Genomic DNA, 20,574 nt, shown 5'->3' on the forward strand with positions numbered 1-20,574 from the left:
ATATAGTTCAAAAACCAGGGAAGATAAAGCAAAGAAATAGAACAATAAAACCAATATTACTTATTAATATTGGTATAAAAATTAAAATAAATCCTAACAAATATCCAAAGCAATTGAACCAATCAATTATTAATTATTACAAAACTGAACTTTAAATGAATACAAGAATGCAACATTAGGGAAAAATTTTTAAATAAGTGATTATTTTTAGGACACTCAAACCATGTGACCACTATATACACAGATACATAAATAGCCTTTGACAAAGCATAACATTCATTTTAACTTTTGAAAAAAACCTTACAGATCCTATTTTTAGCATAAAAATATATCTAAAACCAAAAGCTAGGATTACATACAATGGGCAAACAACATAGCCTTTCCCAATAAATAAAAGTAAAATAAGGATGCTCCTTTTCCTACTGCTACTTGACATGATTCTAGAAACACCAGTGACAGGAATAAGAAAAGTAATAAAGATATAAACATTGTAAAAGAAGAGATAAAATTATCCATGTTGGCCGATGACCATGATGAGTTATTTAGAAATCCTAGATAATCAGAAAAGAAACTAGTTGAAACAATTAAAAATTCTAGCTAATCAATAGGATACAAGTTAAATTCACAAAAATCAACATTTCTGTGCACTTCAAATAAATCTGTGATTCCATAATTCAGGAGTTCTCTCTAATAATGAGTTTACAACCATCTCTACTTGTGTATCACCATGTTTTCCTTGCTACAGATTGTCCACCTAACATGAGGGAGGCTTTCTTCCCTTTCTGTCAAAACTATCTGAAACAGTTGTACATTCTGGTTGTCCTCCTATCACTCTTCCCCTTGCTCCCAAAGCTGCACGTCGTCTTTTTGTTATATAATTCTTTGATAAATCACAGTCTGCTCCCATCCACTATGTATCTCTCCCTTGACCTATCTGATATGCCTGGGACATTCTATGGTGCACCATCATGTAGCAATAACAGTAAAATGTCGATATTGGAAAAATGAGCCTTTGCTTTTCTGGGAATGTTGGGATCAGTCAAAGAATTCCATAATTTCCAAAAAATCAGTGGATTTTTCAACTCTTCCGAGCTCACTATTCATCTGCACAGTTTGTCTCAGTTATACAAACTGTTAGACAGACTCTACTGTGGAGTCATATAAATGGGATTTTGAAATCCCTAGTAAAGAGCATATTTCATCTCCTCCATCTTTCCTGAATGGATGGATTAAGTCAAACTTCTCTGATGCAGTAGATGTATGTAGTAAGGACAGCTAAATTCACAGGATCCAAGAGAGAACATTTATTAATTAACATATCAGTTAAACTATTCCTTCAAGTGGTTAGTCAGTGCTCTACCTTCACTCCTACTGTTTTCATTCTATTCGGGGGAGAGGGCTAAAAAGGAGGGGAAAAAAATATGATTTCTTTTTGTTGTTCATTAGAAACATTACATTTCAAAAAGAAAAATAAATAAAATTGGTGCTATTGATCACTTTCTGAAAGAAACATAAAATTGTAAAAACCCAAGAATGGCAGTCAAAACCCGAATTAGGGTGGTCCTTTAATGCACATAACCCTAAGTATTCAAGTCGCTAAGCAGGGAGCTTATTTGGCCTGTCTGGAAAGATATTATAATTTCACTGGCCAAGGTCAGGGAAGAGTTACCACTATAGCTGAAAACCATGTTTTACTGGTTTTTCCATATTAAAGTCTTCTTAAAATTTCTGGTCTGTTACAGGGAAATAACCTTATATTTGTTTTATCAAAGTTGATGGATTGACTATATAAAGACAGCTGATAGAGAAATTGCGTCCATATCAGCGATCATTTTCTATATATTAATATGTAATCTACATTATTTTGTGGTGTTATTTGGTATTTCCAGCTCTTTTATTGAAACAATTATTCATTATATATAAACATAAGTCTTCAGGGTTGTCTAAAAGTCTTTGGCTTCTATCATTTCTTTTTCAAACATTTTCAAACATATTTTCCTTACATTCTCTGCCTGATAAAACAAACTCTGCCAATACCTTTATGTATATCTCCAAGAATCCATGAGCTATTCTTCAAGATGGTTGCAACTCCCTTTTGGCTTCTGATTTCATTTATGGTGAAATGGTAACTACTGTTATGACAATTTCTCCAAGAATACATCAACTCATTGTTCACCAGTAGGACAAGGATTTCACAGAAAGCATCAACAGTTAAATTATTGTTTATAGATCACCTCAACATTGTGTGATCTTTACACCTTCTGCACCTACTCCTTTTCAATCATTGTTGACATATTGCACAGAACTGAGGATTATTTCATATTTTTATTTATTTCATGGGTTTGCATGGACAAAATTCAATCACCTAATAACCAATCTACTGGTGATGGAAGTAGACTTCTATTGTGCCTGTCCTCAGACTCATAAAGTTTCTGAATTAGAAAGACCTCAGAAGTCATCTGCCCCCAACCCCACTATGGAGAGAAATGCCTTCTACACCGACCTATGGTCATCTACTTGAAGACCTCCAGAGGGGGAATCCTATGATCTCCTGAAAGCCCATTATAGTTCTGGACAGCTATGTTTTCCTTCTGCTGGGCCATGTCTTTTCCCACCTATCCTTACCATTCTGCATACTGTTGTCAAATAGGAAAGAGAAGGGCTCCAAAAGCCCATCTAGTTTAATCTCCTCGACTTCTGCCTCCTCCCTCAAATCCTGACAAGTCATAGGCATTGGGAATCACATTAGGAAAGTCTTTGCCTCCCACACTATAGACTCATTGCACCATCTTGTTGTCACCATGCTGCCTCCTCTTGGCATGCAGTGGCTATGTTTCCAATATGTAGATCAGAAGACTTTCTCCTTTGCATATAAGTTTTACCATTCAAAAGTAAGATTCCTGGAAAGTGATTGGGGTAGAGGGGTGGAGAAAAAGAAAGGTTGAGATAATTAACTAAAGTAACAAGAATAAGAGCTCATTTATGATGAGGCTCCCTGCCCCATCCCCCATCCTCCCATTTACCCAACTTAAGTAAGAGTCTGAGGGTAATGACACCGATAATAATTTCACTGGAAGTTCCAATGGAGGGAGCTAATAGGGACTAACAGCCCCAAAGCCCAAAACTCAAAAGTCCTCACCCAAAGTAAGGCTGGTGTTTTCCTCAATGTTTGTTTGTTTGTTTTTTAACGAGCCTAAAGAATGTGATTTTTAGGGAGACTTCCGATCAAGATGGCAGCTTAGAGAAAGCTAAAGTTCAGAGTTCCAGAAACCCTTCTATACCGATCTCAAACCGAATGCTCCTAGGGCACCGAAATTCAAAACAAACAACAGAATAGACCTGGGAACACTCCTCCTGGACCTGGATCAAATGGTACGGCCCCCCAAAAGTCAGAACCCGAGATCACTTGGATCTAAGGGGTAGGCAAAAGGAAGGTTCCAGGACCCATCCCCCCAACCCAGAGCGCTGAATCCGAGGCAGCAGCAGGAACCTCAGGGCAGGCAAAAAGGCCTCGGGAGCTGGCTATTCTGAAGGCCTCACCCTGAAAACAACCTGAGCCAGTCGCAGGGGCACCCAGACAGCAAGGAAACAGAGAGAGACGGGGGGAGCCTGTATCCCCCTGACCAGATCCTTCCATCTGAGTCTCACCAAAGGTCACTGCCTCAGGGAATACTCAGTCTGAGGTTAATCCTATTACCAGCCCTCAGAGCTCCTGGAAGCCACTGCCCCACCCCTCAGAGTGCAGGGTCATCTGAAACAACAGTAACCCTCAGGGCTGGCAAAAGGGCCTCAGGAGCCAGCTATTCTGAAGGCCACATCCTGAAAACAACCTGACCCAGTCGCAGGGGCACCCAGACAGCAGTGAAACAGAGAGAGACATGGGAGCCTGTAGCCACCTGACCAGATCCTTCCATCTGAGTCTCACCGAAGGTCCCTGCCTCATGGCATACTCAATCTGAGGTTAATCCTATCACCAGCCTTTGGAGCTCTGGGAAGCCACGGCCCCTCCCCGTCAGAGTGCAGGCTCCTCTGGCCAGCAAAGGCATTGAAATACATCTGAGAGTGTCAAACCAGGCACAGAGCATAGAAGTAAGGCAACAGAGAAGCATTGGGAGGGAACTGAGGAGGGTAGTAACACCGAAACACCAGCAATTCCAGGCTTCCTGGGGAAGACAGAAAATTTGCCTGGGGCTAAAGCCACTGAACACCAGACAGATAACAGAAGAGCCATCCCCCCTCATTCAGATAGAGATGGCAAACAGCACAGAAGCAAAAAAGCCTCAAAACAACAAGAAAAACAAGAAGGGGGCAACTTTGGACACATTTTATGGAGCAAAAATACAAAATACAGAGGAGATAGAATACGATACACAAGCAAATGCGCCGAAACCTTCCAAAGGAAATGGAAACTCTCCACAAACTTTTGAAGAATTTGAATCGAAAATGATGAAAAAGATGGAAGCCTTCTGGCAGGAAAAGTGGGAATTAATGCAAAAGAATTTCACCCAACTAAAAAACTGGTTTGACCAAACTGAAAAGGAAAACCAACAAAATAGACAAGGTACTGGTCAATATAGTTAAAAAAAGGAAGGAAGAAAAGCAAATTCACAGCATTAAAGATGAAAAGGGGGACAGCACCTCCAATGAGGAGGAAATTAAGGCAATCATTAGAAATTACTTTGCCCAATTATATGGCAATAAATACTCCAATTTAGGAGAAATGGATGAATATATACAAAAATACAAACTGCCTAGACTAACAGAAGAGGAAATAGAATTCCTAAATAATCCCATATCAGAAATTGAAATCCAACAAGCCATCAAAGAACTTCCTAAGAAAAAGTCCCCAGGGCCTGATGGATTCACCTGTGAATTCTATCAAACATTCAGAGAACAGTTAATCCCAATACTATACAAACTATTTGACATAATAAGCAAAGAGGGAGTTCTACCAAACTCCTTTTACGACACAAACATGGTACTGATTCCAAAACCAGGCAGGTCAAAAACAGAGAAAGAAAACTATAGGCCAATCTCCCTAATGAATATAGATGCAAAAATCTTAAATAGGATACTAGCAAAAAGACTCCAGCAAGTGATCAGAAGGATCATTCACCATGATCAAGTAGGATTCATACCAGGGATGCAGGGCTGGATCAACATTAGGAAAACCATCCACATAATTGACCACATCAACAAGCAAACTAGCAAGAATCACATGATTATTTCAATAGATGCAGAAAAAGCCTTTGATAAAATACAACACCCATTCCTATTAAAAACACTAGAAAGCATAGGAATAGAAGGGTCATTCCTAAAAATAATAAACAGTATATATCTAAAACCAACAGCTAATATCATCTGCAATGGGGATAAACTAGATGCATTCCCAATAAGATCAGGAGTGAAACAAGGATGCCCATTATCACCTCTACTATTTGACATTGTACTAGAAACACTAGCAGTAGCAATTAGAGAAGATAAAGGAATTGAAGGCATCAAAATAGGCAAGGAGGAGACCAAGTTATCACTCTTTGCGGATGACATGATGGTCTACTTTCAACCAAAAAGCTAATTGAAATAATCAACAACTTTAGCAAAGTTGCAGGATACAAAATAAACCCACATAAATCATCAGCTTTTCTATATATCTCCAACACAGTTCAGCAGCAAGAACTAGAAAGAGAAATCCCATTCAAAATCACCTTAGACAAAATAAAATACCTAGGAATCTACCTCCCAAGACAAACACAGGAACTATATGAACACAACTACAAAACACTCGCCACACAACTAAAACTAGACTTGAACAAATGGAAAAACATTAACTGCTCAAGGATAGGACGAGCCAATATAATAAAAATGACCATCCTACCCAAACTTATTTATCTATTTAGTGCCATACCCATTGAACTACCAAAATACTTCTTCACTGATTTAGAAAAAACCATAACAAAGTTCATTTGGAAGAACAAAAGATCAAGGATATCCAGGGAAATAATGAAAAAAAACACATATGATGGGGGCCTTGCAGTCCCTGACCTAAAACTATATTACAAAGCAGCAGTCATCAAAACAATTTGGTACTGGCTAAGAAACAGAAAGGAAGATCAGTGGAATAGACTGGGGGAAAGCGACCTCAGCAAGACAGTATACGATAAACCCAAAGATCCCAGCTTTTGGGACAAAAATCCACTCTTTGATAAAAACTGCTGGGAAAATTGGAAGACAGTGTGGGAGAGACTAGGAATAGATCAACACCTCACACCCTACACCAAGATAAATTCAAAATGGGTGAGTGACTTAAACATAAAGAAGGAAACCATAAGTAAATTGGGTAAACACAGAATAGTATACATGTCAGACCTTTGGGAGGGGAAAGGCTTTAAAACCAAGCAAGATATAGAAAGAATCACAAAATGTAAAATAAATAATTTTGACTACATCAAACTAAAAAGCTTTTGTACAAACAAAACCAATATAACTAAAATCAGAAGGGAAACAACAAATTGGGAAAAAATCTTCATAGAAACCTCTGACAAAGGTTTAATTACTCATATTTATAAAGAGCTAAATCAATTGTACACAAAATCAAGCCATTCTCCAATTGATAAATGGGCAAGGGAAATGGATAGGCAGTTCTCAGATAAAGAAATCAAAACTATTAACAAGCACATGAAGAAGTGTTCTACATCTCTTATAATCAGAGAGATGCAAATCAAAACAACTCTGAGGTATCACCTCACACCTAGCAGATTGGCTAACATAACAGCAAAGGAAAGTAATGAATGCTGGAGGGGATGTGGCAAAATAGGGACATTAATTCATTGCTGGTGGAGTTGTGAATTGATCCAACCATTCTGGAGGGCAATTTGGAACTATGCCCAAAGGGTGCTAAAAGAATATCTACCCTTTGACCCAGCCATACCACTGCTGGGTCTGTACCCCAAAGAGATAATGGACACAAAGACTTGTACAAAAATATTCATAGCTGCGCTCTTTGTGGTGGCCCAAAACTGGAAAATGAGGGGATGCCCATCAATTGGGGAATGGCTGAACAAACTGTGGTATATGTTGGTGATGGAGTACTATTGTGCTAAAAGGAATAATAAAGTGGAGAAGTTCCATGGAGACTGGAACAACCTCCAGGAAGTGATGCAGAGCGAGAGGAGCAGAGCCAGGAGAACATTGTACACAGAGACAAACACACTGTGGTATCATCGAACGTAATGGACTTCTCCATTAGTGGTGGTGTAATGTCCCTGAACAACTTGCAGGGACCCAGGAGAAAAAAACACCATTCATAAGCAAAGGATAAACTATGGGAGTGGAAACACCGAGAAAAAGCAACTGCCTGAATACAGAGGTTGAGGGGACATGACAGAGGATAGACTCTAAATGAACACTCTAATGCAAATACTATCAACAAAGCAATGGGTTCAAATCAAGAAAACATCTAATGCCCAGTGGACTTACGCGTCGGCTATGGGGGGTGGGGGGGGGAGGAAAAGAAAATGATCTATGTCTTTAACGAATAATGCTTGGAAATGATCAAATAAAATATATTTTAAAAAAAAATAATAAAAAAAAAGAAAAGGAAAACCAGGCTTTAAAGGTCAGAATTAGGCAACTGGAAGACAATAAGCAGGTAAAAGAGCAAGAATCAATAAAGCAAAGCCAAAAGATCGAGAAATTAGAAGAGAACATAAAATATCTCACTGACAAGGTGACAGACTTGGAAAATAGAGGAAGAAGAGATAATTTAAGAATAATTGCACTACCAGAAAATCCAGAAATAAACAGCAAACTCAACATCGTAATACAAGATATAATCAAAGAAAATTGCCCAGAGATTCTAGAACAAGGGGGCAATACAGCCACTGAAAGAGCTCACAGAACACCCTCTACACTAAATCCCCAAAAGACAACTTCCAGGAATGTAATTGCCAAATTCCAAAGCTTTCAAACAAAAGAAAAAATCCTACAAGAAGCCAGAAAAAGACAATTTAGACATAAAGGAATGCCAATCAGGGTCACACAAGACCTTGCAAGTTCCACTCTGAATGATCGTAAGGCATGGAACATGATCTTCAGAAAGGCAAGAGAGCTGGGTCTTCAACCAAGAATCAGCTATCCAGCAAAACTGACTATATACTTCCAAGGGAAAGTATGGGCATTCAACAAAATAAAACATTTCCAACTTTTGCAAAGAAAAGACCAGAGCTCTGTGGAAAGTTCGATATCAAAAAACAAAGAGCATGGAATACCTGAAAAGGTAAATATGATGGAAAGGGAAAAGGAGAAAATTGTTATCTTTTCATTTATTCAAACTCTCTTCTATAAGGACTACATTTATATCAATCTATATATATTAATATATATGGAAAATGTAATGTGTAAATAGGGGGAAAAGAAAAATCAAATACAATAATCTTTCTCACACAAAGATTCACATGGGAAGCGGAGGGGAAGAAACCTCCTATAAGAAGGAGAGGAAGAGAGTTTTTACTTAAACCTTGCTCTCAGGGAAATCAACTCTGAGAGGGAAAAACATCCAGATCCATTGTGATCTTGAATTCTATCTTACCCAACAAGGGTAGGGAGAAGGGAAAACCAAGAGGGAGGGAAAACAAAAGGGGAGGGAAAGAGAGGAGGGAGGAGGAGGGAACATAAAGGGAGGGGCTAGAAAGGGAAACATATCAAGGGAGGGGATAAGGGGGACTGATTTAAAGAAAATCACTGGATTAAAAGGTTAGAGCTAAAGAAGTAAGGTTAGAATTAGGGAAAGATATCAAAATGCCAGAGAATTCACAAGTCACAATCATAACTTTGAATGTGAATGGGATGAACTCACCCATAAAACGTAGCCAAACCGCAGAATGCATTAGAATCCAAAACCCTACCATATGTTGTCTTCAAGAAACACACATGAGGTGGGTAGACACCCACAAGGTCAGAATTAAAGGATGGAATAAGACCTTCTGGGCCTCAACTGATAGAAAGAAGGCAGGAGTTGCAATCATGATATCTGATAAAGCCAAAGCAAAAATAGACCTGATTAAAAGAGATAGGGAAGGTAATTATATTTTGTTAAAAGGGACTTTAGATAATGAGGAAAATCACTAATCAACATGTATGCACCAAATAATATAGCACCCAAATTTCTAATGGAGAACCTAGGAGAATTGAAGGAAGAAATAGACAGTAAAACAATATTAGTGGGAGATTTGAACCAACCATTATCAAATTTAGACAAATCAAATAAAAAATTAATAAGAAAGAGGTAAAAGAAGTGAATGAAATCTTAGAAAAATTAGAGTTAATAGACATATGGAGAAAAATAAATAGGGACAAAAAGGAATACACATTCTTCTCAGCACCACATGGCACATGCACAAAGATTGACCATACACTAGGTCACAGAAACATGGCATACAAATGCAGAAAAGCAGAAATAATAAATACAGCCTTTTCAGATGACAAGGTAATAAAAATAATGATCAGTAACGGTACGTGGAAAACCAAATCAAAAATTAATTGGAAATTAAACAATATGATACTCCAAAATCGTTTAGTTAGAGAAGAAATCATAGAAACAATTAATAATTTCACCAAGGAAAATGACAATGGCAAGACATCCTTTCAAACCTTTTAGGATGCAGCCAAAGCAGTAATCAGAGGTAAATTCATATCCCTGAGTGCATATATTAACAAACTAGAGAGAGCAGAAATCAATCAATTGGAAATGCAAAAAAAAAAACTCAAAAGCAACCAAATTAAAAACCCCCAGCAGAAAACCAAACTAGAAATCCTAAAAATTAAGGGAGAAATTAATAAAATAGAAAGTGATAGAACTATTGTTTTAATAAATAAGACTAGAAGCTGGTACTTTGAAAAAACAAACAAAATAGACAAAGTACTGGTCAATCTAATTTTAAAAAGTTAAGAAGAAAAGCAAATTAAAAGCATCAAAGTTGAAAAGGGGGACATCACCTCCAATGAAGAGGAAATTAAGGCAATCATTAAAAATTACTTTGCCCAATTATATGGCAATAAATACAGCAATATAGGCAATATGGATGAATATATACAAAAATACAAACTGCCTAGACTAACAGAAGAAGAAATAGAATTCTTAAATAATCCCATATCAGAAAATGAAATCCAACAGGCCATCAAAGAACTCCCTAAGAAAAAATCCCCAGGGCCCGATGGATTCACAAGTGAATTCTATCAAACATTCAGAGAACAGTTAATCCCAATACTATACAAACTATTTGGCATAATAAGCAAAGAGGGAATTCTACCAAACTCCTTTTATGACACAAACATGATACTGATTCCAAAACCAGGCAGATCAAAAACAGAGAAAGAAAATTATAGACCAATCTCCCTAATGAATATAGATGCAAAAATCTTAAATAGGATACTAGCAAAAAGACTCCAGCAAGTGATCAGAAGGGTCATCCAACATGATCAAGTAGGATTTATACCAGGGATGCAGGGCTGGTTCAATATTAGGAAAACCATCCACATAATCGACCATATCAACAAGCAAACCAACAAAAATCACATGATTATCTCAATAGAGGCAGAAAAAGCCTTTGATAAAATACAACATCCATTCCTATTGAAAACACTAGAAAGCATAGAAATAGAAGGGTCATTCCTAAAAATGATAAACAGTATATATCTAAAACCATCAGCTAATATCATCTGCAATGGGGATAAACTAGATGCATTCCCAATAAGATCAGGAGTGAAACAAGGATGCCCATTATCACCTCTACTATTTGACACTGTACTAGAAACACTAGCAGTAGCAATTAGAGAAGAAAAAGAAACTGAAGGCATTAAAATAGGCAAGGAGGAGACCAAGTTATCGCTCTTTGCAGATGACATGATGGTCTACTTAAAGAATCCTAGAGATTCAACCAAAAAGCTAATTGAAATAGTCAACAACTTTAGCAAAGTTGCAGGATACAAAATAAACCCGCATAAGTCATTAGCATTTCTATACATCTCCAACATAGTTCAGCAGCAAAAACTAGAAAGAGAAATCCCCATTCAAAATCACCTTAGACAAAATAAAATACCTAGGAATCTATCTCCCGAGACAAACACAGGAACTATATGAACACAACTACAAAACACTCTCCACACAACTAAAACTAGACTTGAGCAATTGGAAAAACATTAACTGCTCATGGATAGGACAAGCCAATATAATAAAAATGACCATCCTACCCAAACTTATCTATCTATTTAGTGCCATACCCATAGAACTTCCAAAAAAAAATTCTTTACTGATTTAGAAAAAACCATAACAAAGTTCATTTGGAATAACAAAGGATCAAGAATATCCAGGGAAATAATGAAAAAAAAATACAAAGGAAGGGGGCCTTGCAGTCCCAGATGTCAAACTATATTACAAAGCAGCAGTCATCAAAACAATTTGGTACTGGCTAAGAGACTGAAAGGAGGATCAGTGGAATAGATTTGGGGCAAGTGACCTCAACAAGACAATATATGATAAACCCAAAGATCCCAGCTTTGGGGTCAAAAATCCACTATTAGATAAAAACTGCTGGGAAAACTGGAAGACAGTGTGGGAGAGATTAGGAATTGATCAACACCTCACACCCTACACCAAGATAAATTCAAAATGGGTGACTGACTTGAACATAAAGAAGGAAACTATAAGTAAATTAGGTAAACACAGAATAGTATACATGTCAGACCTTTGGGAAGGGAAAGACTTTAAAACCAAGCAAGACATAGAAAGAGTCACAAAGTGTAAAATAAATAATTTCGACTACATCAAATTAAAAAGCTTTTGTACAAACAAAACCAATATAACTAAAATCAGAAGGAAAGCAACAAATTGGGAAGCAATCTTCATAAAAACCTCTGACAAAGGTTTAATTACTCAAATTTACAAAGAGCTAAATCAATTGTACCAAAAATCAAGCCATTCTCCAATTGATAAATGGGCAAGGGACATGAACAGGCAGTTCTCAGCCAAAGAAATCAAAACTATTAATAAGCACATGAAAAAGTGCTCTACATCTCTTATAATCAGAGAGATGCAAATCAAAACAACTCTGAGGTATCACCTCACACCTAGCAGATTGGCTAACATGACAGCTATGGAAAGTAATGAATGCTGGAGGGGATGCAGGCAAAGTAGGGACATTAATTCATTGCTGGTGGAGTTGTAAACTGATCCAACCATTCTGGAGGGCAATTTGGAACTATGCCCAAAGGGCCATAAAAGACTGTCTGCCCTTTGATCCAGCCATAGCACTGCTGGGTTTGTACCCCAAAGAGATAATAAGGAAAAAGACTTGTACACAAATATTCATAGCTTCTCTCTTTGTGGTGGCCAAAAATTGGAAAATGAGGGGATGCCCTTCAATTGGGGAATGGCTGAACAAATTGTGGTATATGTTGGTGATGGAATACTATTGTGCTAAAAGGAATAATAAAGTGGAGGAATTCCATGGGAACTGGAATGACTTCCAGGAATTGATGCAGAGTGAGAGGAGCAGAACCAGGAGAACATTGTACACAGAGATGGATACACTGTCGCACAATCGAATGTAATGGACTTCTCCATTAATGGTAATGCATTGATCCTGAACAACTCAGAGGGATCTACAAGAAAAAAACATTATCCACATTCAGAAGAAAAAAGAAAAACAACTGCTTCAATACATGGGTCTAGGGGATATGGTTGGGGATGTAGACTCTAAATGAACACTCTAGTGCAAATACCAACAACATGGAAATGGGTTGAAACCAAGAACACCCAGTGGAATTGTGCCCCGGCTATGGGAGAAGTGGGGGGGGGGGGGCAGGGTGAGGAAAAGATAATGATCATTGTTTCCAATGAATAATGTTTGTAAATAACCAAATAAAATAATGTTTAAAAAGTAAAAAAAAAAAGTGTGATTTTTAGGATGGCATACTGTTTCCCCTTTCCTGTAGAAAACCTGGGACAATCTCCTCCCTAACATCCCTCCCCCAAATACACATACCTACCTTCTCCCCTCAAGTAGAAAAGGAACTGGGGCGGGACTTTGTCTCTCAAAGGGCAAACTGAAAAGGAAATTCCACCCTCAACTCTTGCTTCCTTGCTATTGTTAATCATATTGGACAAGGATTTTGTGGTTTCCTGATTTTTCCATTTATGTATAAAAGGAATAGATTCATAAGTATTTTATGCCATAAAAATGGCAAGCAAGTGAAGAAAAAATTGTTTGTAATGAAACACCTGCCTGAATAACTCACAGTAGGGAACAGGAATGACTCTTTCCACATGGCTCCAGTGTCTCCTATTCTGTGCCCACAGCAGCAACCCTCAACAATTCTGGTGCACTGAGCCCCTGGGGTTGGGGACAGGGATGCCCAACACCAGGGTATAGCAGCCTAACATAGCAACCCAGACCACATTTTCCCGTAGTTTCTTGTTCCTCCTGCTCAAAGTCTTTCAAAATAACAATAATCTGCTTGGCTCCCCAAAGATATTTCTGGACTCTGACATCTCTATGGCAACACTAACAACACTGGTGTTGTATAAGTATTTTATAATTTCCATAAATTTCATTTATTGATGCCATCATTGACCTTCTTTCTTTTCCCAAACTTCACTCAGACATAAAATGCCAGGAGAGGCAACATGAATCTTGCTGCATAAAATTGAAGCTAGATTAATGTCCTTTGAAATACTTATCAGTCCTCTCTGAGGTTTTAAGACTTCAAAATTCCACGATAAATAACATATGCTTTTTTGAATCATAAAGTTTATACAAATATGATTTACTTAATCAAAATCCTCCAACAAAAAAGACAACTCATAGCTGCTGAAGCACAGCAGAACGTGGCAGTGTCTATGCTCTATTAACATAGATTTTGAGCACACAGGATCACCATAATACCATGGTGAGGACTTGGCCTTATGCCCCTTCAAATTTCTTGTAAATTCCAATATTTTACTAAGAGTTAATTAATTAATTCAGTAGCCATTTTGATGAAGAAAAAAAAAACACTCACAAATTGGAGATGATTCAGAGTCATAAATAGTAGAGGATCCCAACCTGAAAAAAAAATCATAACTATTCACCTAAAATTCATAGGGATTATAATGCTAAAAATTTGTCCAATTTGCAACAAAACAACTAAGGCTGAGCTCCAAGCCAATAATTATTTATTAGAGGGATCTGGCTCCTTCCAACAAACAGAACACCAGATCTTCCTCATGTTCTGAGAAGTCTACTTTCTCCAGATTATATCATTTATACCTTTCAGTGCCCAGCCCAGTTCTTATATGTCTGATTGGTCTAGGCATCAGCATATTATCTCATTGGTGGAGTCCAAACTCTTGGTATGCCCCTTGATTGCTACCAAACAATGAGGTGGACATATAGCAACCAGCCCATCCATACCCCATTTTCATGGCAGACCAGCCTATCCATATCTCATCCTCATGGAGACCAGCCCATCTCTACCCCATCCTTATGGCAACCAGCCCATCTATAATCCATCCTCATGGCAACCAGCCCATCTATAACCCATCCTCATGGAGACCAGCCCATCCATACCTCATCCTCATGGAGACCAGCCCATCTCTACCCCATCCTTATGGCAACCAGCCCATCTATAATCCATCCTCATGGCAACCAGCCCATCTATAACCCATCCTCATGGAGACCAGCCCATCCATACCCCATCCTCATGGAGACCAGCCCATCTCTACCCCATCCTTATGGCAACCAGCCCATCTATAATCCGTCCTCATGGCAACCAGCCCATCTATCACCCATCCTCATGGAGACCAGCCCATCCATACCCCATCCTCATGGAGACCAGCCCATCTCTACCCCATCCTTATGGCAACCAGCCCATCTATAATCCATCCTCTTGGCAACCAGCCCATCTATACCCTGTAAACCTTAAAATTTCTTAGACTTATGAATGTTGGAAATTTCCACATTGGGAAATTTCATACTGGAAAAAATTCCCTACTGATAATAAGAACTCTATTGGAATGTGAAACCCCTTGGCATGGGAGGATCCTTCTCCTCCCTACTTAAGACTACTTTAGGACAGAAATCTTTTGCTAAACAATGGAAAGGGTTTTGACCTATGCTTAAGCATAGAACAGGAAGTTTTTTGAGTCATGATTGATTTTAGAATTGATACAATAGAGATACTTGGAATGACAGAACCAGGTCTTTGAAAATACAATCTCCACCCTACTTAGAGTAACAGGATTTAGGAAGGGCTGCAGCAAAGATCAAGATTTAATTATTTGAGAATATGACCTTCAACAGACATGTGCAAAGCCACAGACCTCTGGGTGGTCCTGAGTTAAACTAGAGCCACCACTGGCACAGGGGAGACATCGACAGTGATTGGTAGATGTGAGAACTGAGGGGAGGGAACTTAGATGGTTTCCTTAAAGATAGCGGGGTCTGAGGACAGGAGAAGGAGAGTTTTTTGCTCTGAGAGGTTTTGCTCTGAAGGAGTCTGGAGGTGGAGGCCCCTGAGACTGTTTCTCCATTTTGGTCACATGAGTGATAGGGACTGAGCTCTTTTCTTTGTCTCAGCTATCTAAGGGCTTGGGCCTTTGGCCCAGCCTAAGGAGAAGGGGTATTTAAGTCCTATTCCCTTCTCTCCCCTTTCTCTTTCTCTTTCTCTCTCTCTCTCTCTCTCTCTCTCTCTCTCTCTCTCTCTCTCTCTCTCTCTCTCTCTCTCTCTCTCTCTCTCTCTCTCTCTCTCCCTATCTATCTATCTCTAATACCTTTCTTCCTCTTGTTTGTAATTAAAAACTCCATAAAAGGTTGACTGCTGACTTGGAGTTTTCATTTAGGAATTACATATCTGAATTCCTTGGCGACCTTAAATTAATATATATCAGTCTTTTAAAGTGATTTCCATGTCACAACCCCATCCTCAAGACACCCGTTCTTAGCAATGGGTCTTGAGCACCCTCACAATGGACCCTGAGCTGATGTGGTTGCTTATTAGGTGAGGTCTCTTGTCTAGGACTACCTGGGATGAGTCATGAAGAAGTGATACAGTATGGAAGAGCCCTTAATGTATCTTTGGTCTTTTCACTGAAATTTGTGACATCTATGTAGAGGCCTTCTTCAAGCTATGCTGACAAGTTAAAATTTAACATGAGAGTAAAGACTCTTATTACAGGAAAGAACATACTCAACCACAACCTATATGTAGTTACTTCTGATTATTGCCTCATAATAAGTAACTAATCATCATCCCTATGGAATCACATTAAACTAGATAATACTGATTATAAGTAATCATATGAATAAAATTTTTTATTTAAGATAGGCAAGAGTCTGCTAAAAGAGGATAGGGGTTCAATTATTTCTCACAGTATATACACATATATATGAAAATGGAGAAATATACATAGATAATATGTTTAATATATATGTGTGAGGATATATATATATAATATATACATATAAACATGTTTTAGCCATGGAAGTAACTACCCTCAACATTTTTAGTAATAAAGTCTAAATATGAGTCTGTGTAAAATCATAGTGTGAAGTAGATTAGATATTTACTTCCAAATGATTTTAATTCAAAGTTATTTGTCTATTAAAATTTTATTCACAAATCAGTGAAGAAAAATCTTTTGTCAAACCTGTCCCAATTTTTGGCTTGAGAAAATACGGTCATCATAATTATGGTATAAACTTAGCAAAATCTTTTGCATTATTTTCTCTCCCAAACAGAAGAAACTCCCTAATGACTTTCAAATCCATGCACACAAATAGTATTTAATAAATTACATTATGAACTAAATGTCAACAATAAATGTTGACAAGCTGTTAGTTGTGATTCTAAGATTCTAACTTTTTTTTTTCTGTCCATAGTCATCTAAGGGATATCAGTACTAGGCAATTCATTTAGGCTAGTCTTTAACTCAGCATAAAGTTAAGGGTCTAAGCTAAACAAATTTGCAGTATTTTTAAAGAAGTGCAATTAAAATTTTTCACTCAAAAATGCTAAGTAAAATTCCAGCATTTTCCTTACTGTTTGGGGACAGGATATGCAAGAAGGTAGAGTAAAACTAGTCAGCTTAATGATGATACTACTAAAGGAAATATCTTTTATTATTCTTTCCAGGAAAGTATCTAAGAAAAGACTATCTAGAGACAGTTAAGTGGTTCAGTGGATGGAGAGCCTGGCATAGAGACTGGAGGTACTGGGTTCAAATTTGACCTCAGATACTTCCTTATCTGCAAGACTCTGGATGAGTCATTTAACCACCCTTGTCTATCCCTTGCCACTCTTCTGCCTTGGAACCAATTCACAGTATTCATTCTAGAGTGGAAACTAAGGGTTAAAAACAACAACTATGTGGGAATAGGTTACAGATCATCCTTAATCCCATTTTTCTATTTGTGGTATCCTAAAAATGCTTTCAGTAAATCTGCAAGAGTAAACTCATGCACCCCACTTCCAAAAAAAAAGTAATTGGGGTGGTACCTTGTACATAGTAAGCACTATATAAATGCTAGCTATTATTATTATCATCATTATATTATTATTTTACCCATCTGTACAAAAGAACATTAAACACAAACAATAATAGGGTAACAACTTGCCCTGGGCCAGTTTTTACCTGAACTCCACCCAACAAAATAAGAACAAACTATTAATAAAAATAACATATTTACACAGCTTTTTTCTAAATTTACAAAACATTTCTTCACAGCAGCACTATGAGATAGGCAGTACATGTATCATGATTACTTTAGAAAAAAAATGAAAAGACTCAGAGAGGTTAAATTACATTTACAATGACATGACTAGGAAGATTGAGATGTGGAATTCCGTGGTGAAAATCTCTTTTAGCTCTTACCATGAAAATAGTTGATATAGAATCTTGAAAGATATCTTAAATCATAAAAATTCCCATTGTAGCAGGATCTGCAGAGAATATACAATGCTGTTGAAAGAAATCATAAACATGTTTGCTTTGATTTCCTATATGTAAAGTAAGGATAAAAATTGTACCAACCTCCCAGGAGTTAGTAATAAATGAGATAATATGATAGTAGTAGTAGTAATAATCATCACACAAATAATATGCTTAGCAAATCCTATATCACTACATAAATGCCATCCATTTTATTATGATGTTTAATAATGAAAATCTTGACAGTTCGTCATAGCCATGCAAGTTGCAATATCTTTAAATTTTAACTCTTAAGATGAGACGTGTTTTATTCTTTGATTACTTTCTTCTTAATATTCCAGAAAGATAACTTCAAACGCAAGGGGGTGAATGGAGGAGGGTTAATTTATAAGACTTTGCATTGTTTGGGGAAAGCAAGCATGGATTACCAAATAATCTTTAAGGTTTAGAAGCATTTGGGTAAAAAATTCTTGGTTCCTTTTACTTTGGGCATCCCTAGTACAACGAACCAACACAGTCAAGTTATAGGGCTGGTGCAGATCTGCACTAGGGGGAGAATGTGCTCATAAGGAATTTCCCCAAATGAAATCACAAGTCCTGATGTAACAAACCAAACCAAAAAAAAAAAAAAACCACTACAGCTCAGGCACAAACATGAAGATCAGTAATGAAAGGTCTGATCTTAAAAGTCTGATGATGATGCTTCCCAGGCACAGTATAAACATAGATACCCGACCAGGATAACAACTCAGAGCAGCCCATCTTAGCTGCCCAAATATTTCAATATTTTAGGTTAGAAACGAAGAGCGAACTACAACTTCCAGGGAGCAATATGGAGCAAAGAGGACTGCAGGGGACAAGGGGAAGTTAAGGAACTACAGAATGTAGCCCGAGGGACTGCAATTCCCATGAGGCAGTGCAAACAAACACAAGTTCCAGTTCTCCAAGCTACATCCAACAATAACTGCAATTAGAACTCTAGCTCTCAATTCTGCTATTTGGGTTGATGGGAAATGGCTTTCCTGGAGGAACGCGATCAACCACAACTTTACGTCTTACCTGACTTAGGAAAGAAAAATGATATTTATCGCAAAAAGTTGTTCTTCGCTCCGGCGGAATCAGTTAAGGCGTCCAAGCCGCCTACAGTTTCGGATATCCTAGCAACCAGTCCGAGCCCCGGTAGGTTGAACCATTCCTCGTGAGAATGAGAACGAGACTACCCTACTGAAGGAGGAGCTGAAAGGAAAGTGGGTGGTGGCGGGGCGGGGAAGCGGAAGAAAGTTGAGATTGACAGATCAGAAGAGAGGCGTCTAGAGAAACTTTAAAGGGGCAAGGCATGACCTCCTGAGAAACTGAAAATAAATTGGTTTATAGGCCTTTGTACAATTCCCAAAAAACAAAATTAACCCCAGTTTAATTTTGTGTGTCCAGATATGAATGTTCCTTCCTTTCACTGGGGCACTTTTATGCCTTTAAAATTAAACCAAAAACTAGATGCAAAATGAAGTGAGCAAACTAAGAGACCACAGGTACACAATATCAGCAATACTGTGAAAGACTTAGTTACTCTGGTCAAGACAACGATCCAAGACAATTCCAAAGGACCCACGATAAAAAAAAAAAATGCTGTCTACCTCCAGAGAGAGATCTGATGAAGCCTGAATGTATATTGAAGAATATATATATATATTTTTTCCCCAGCTTTTATTTATTTTTGCAGCATGTATAATATGGAAATTGTTTTGGATAATTTCATATGAATTGATTGCTTGCCTTTTCAGTAGGTAGGTGAGGGATTGGAAGGCTGGAATTCAAAAAATTGTTGTTTTTAAATGAATGTTAAAAATAAATAGATAAATTAATAAGCTAGCATTTGCATGTAGCAAGAATTTAGAGATGGGGAAAGAAAAACATTCTAAATAGAGGAACCAGCATAAGGAAAAGATGGGAACATGTTCAGTATGAACTAGGGGAAAAAATTGGATTTAGTTACCAATCAACAAGAATTTATTAACCACTTAATATGTGCTTAATAAAGCTCCCCCCCCCCCAAAAAAAAGCACAAAAAAATTGTATTCTTTCTAATGACAGTAGATTTGGCAATCTTCTAAGTTTCAAGATGGCATGCTATTTTTTTTAGTAGAATAATCTTAAGAGTTCACATTCAGCTCCTAATTCACTGCCTTTTCACAGGCTTTCTCCTATGTTTAGAAAGCTCTTCTTCCTCATATTTCCTGGCTTCCCTGGCTTCCTTCAAGCTTTAATTAAAACCCTCCTCCTTTCCTATGAGATTCCTAGTCATTTACATTGCATATATCTGGTATGTACATAGTTATTTACAAGTTCTCTCTTCCATTAAAATTTGAACTTCTTGAAAGCAGGGACCAACTATGTTTTTCCCTTTCATTATATTCCCAGTGTTTAGCACAGTGCCTTTTATATAATAAGAGCTGAAGACATGCTTGATGATGATGGTGATGACATTTTAGAAGCTATCATATTCAGGCATGTCTCTTTAAGACCAGCAGAGCTAACTCTTCTAAATTGGCGTTGTTTTCTATGACTTTAAATTAAAAAGAGAAAAAAACAGTTATTTTTAACCTTAGAAAAAA

General features: G+C 37.6%; 1 protein-coding gene across 6 annotated transcripts in view; it reads right to left on the minus strand.

Annotated features, from left to right (window-relative positions):
- The window catches only part of IQUB (IQ motif and ubiquitin domain containing), a 116,165-nt gene extending 96,990 nt beyond the window's left edge, over positions 1 to 19,175 (minus strand). Inside the window, exons 1-3 of one of the 6 annotated variants that reach the window (XM_007504225.3) lie at positions 19,022 to 19,175; positions 17,906 to 17,992; positions 14,056 to 14,099 (exon numbers count right to left, since the gene is read on the minus strand). The gene's annotated coding sequence lies outside the window, so the exon portion shown is untranslated. Of the gene's footprint in view, positions 1 to 2,625; positions 2,948 to 14,055; positions 14,100 to 17,905; positions 17,993 to 19,021 lie in introns of those variants that run through there. The other 5 variants (XM_007504227.3, XM_007504226.3, XM_056799644.1 and 2 more) reach the window with 5 other exon arrangements.
- Positions 19,176 to 20,574: the final 1,399 nt, after the last annotated feature.

Source organism: Monodelphis domestica, chromosome 5 (assembly GCF_027887165.1).
Source record: "Monodelphis domestica isolate mMonDom1 chromosome 5, mMonDom1.pri, whole genome shotgun sequence".
Classification (NCBI taxonomy): domain Eukaryota; kingdom Metazoa; phylum Chordata; class Mammalia; order Didelphimorphia; family Didelphidae; genus Monodelphis; species Monodelphis domestica.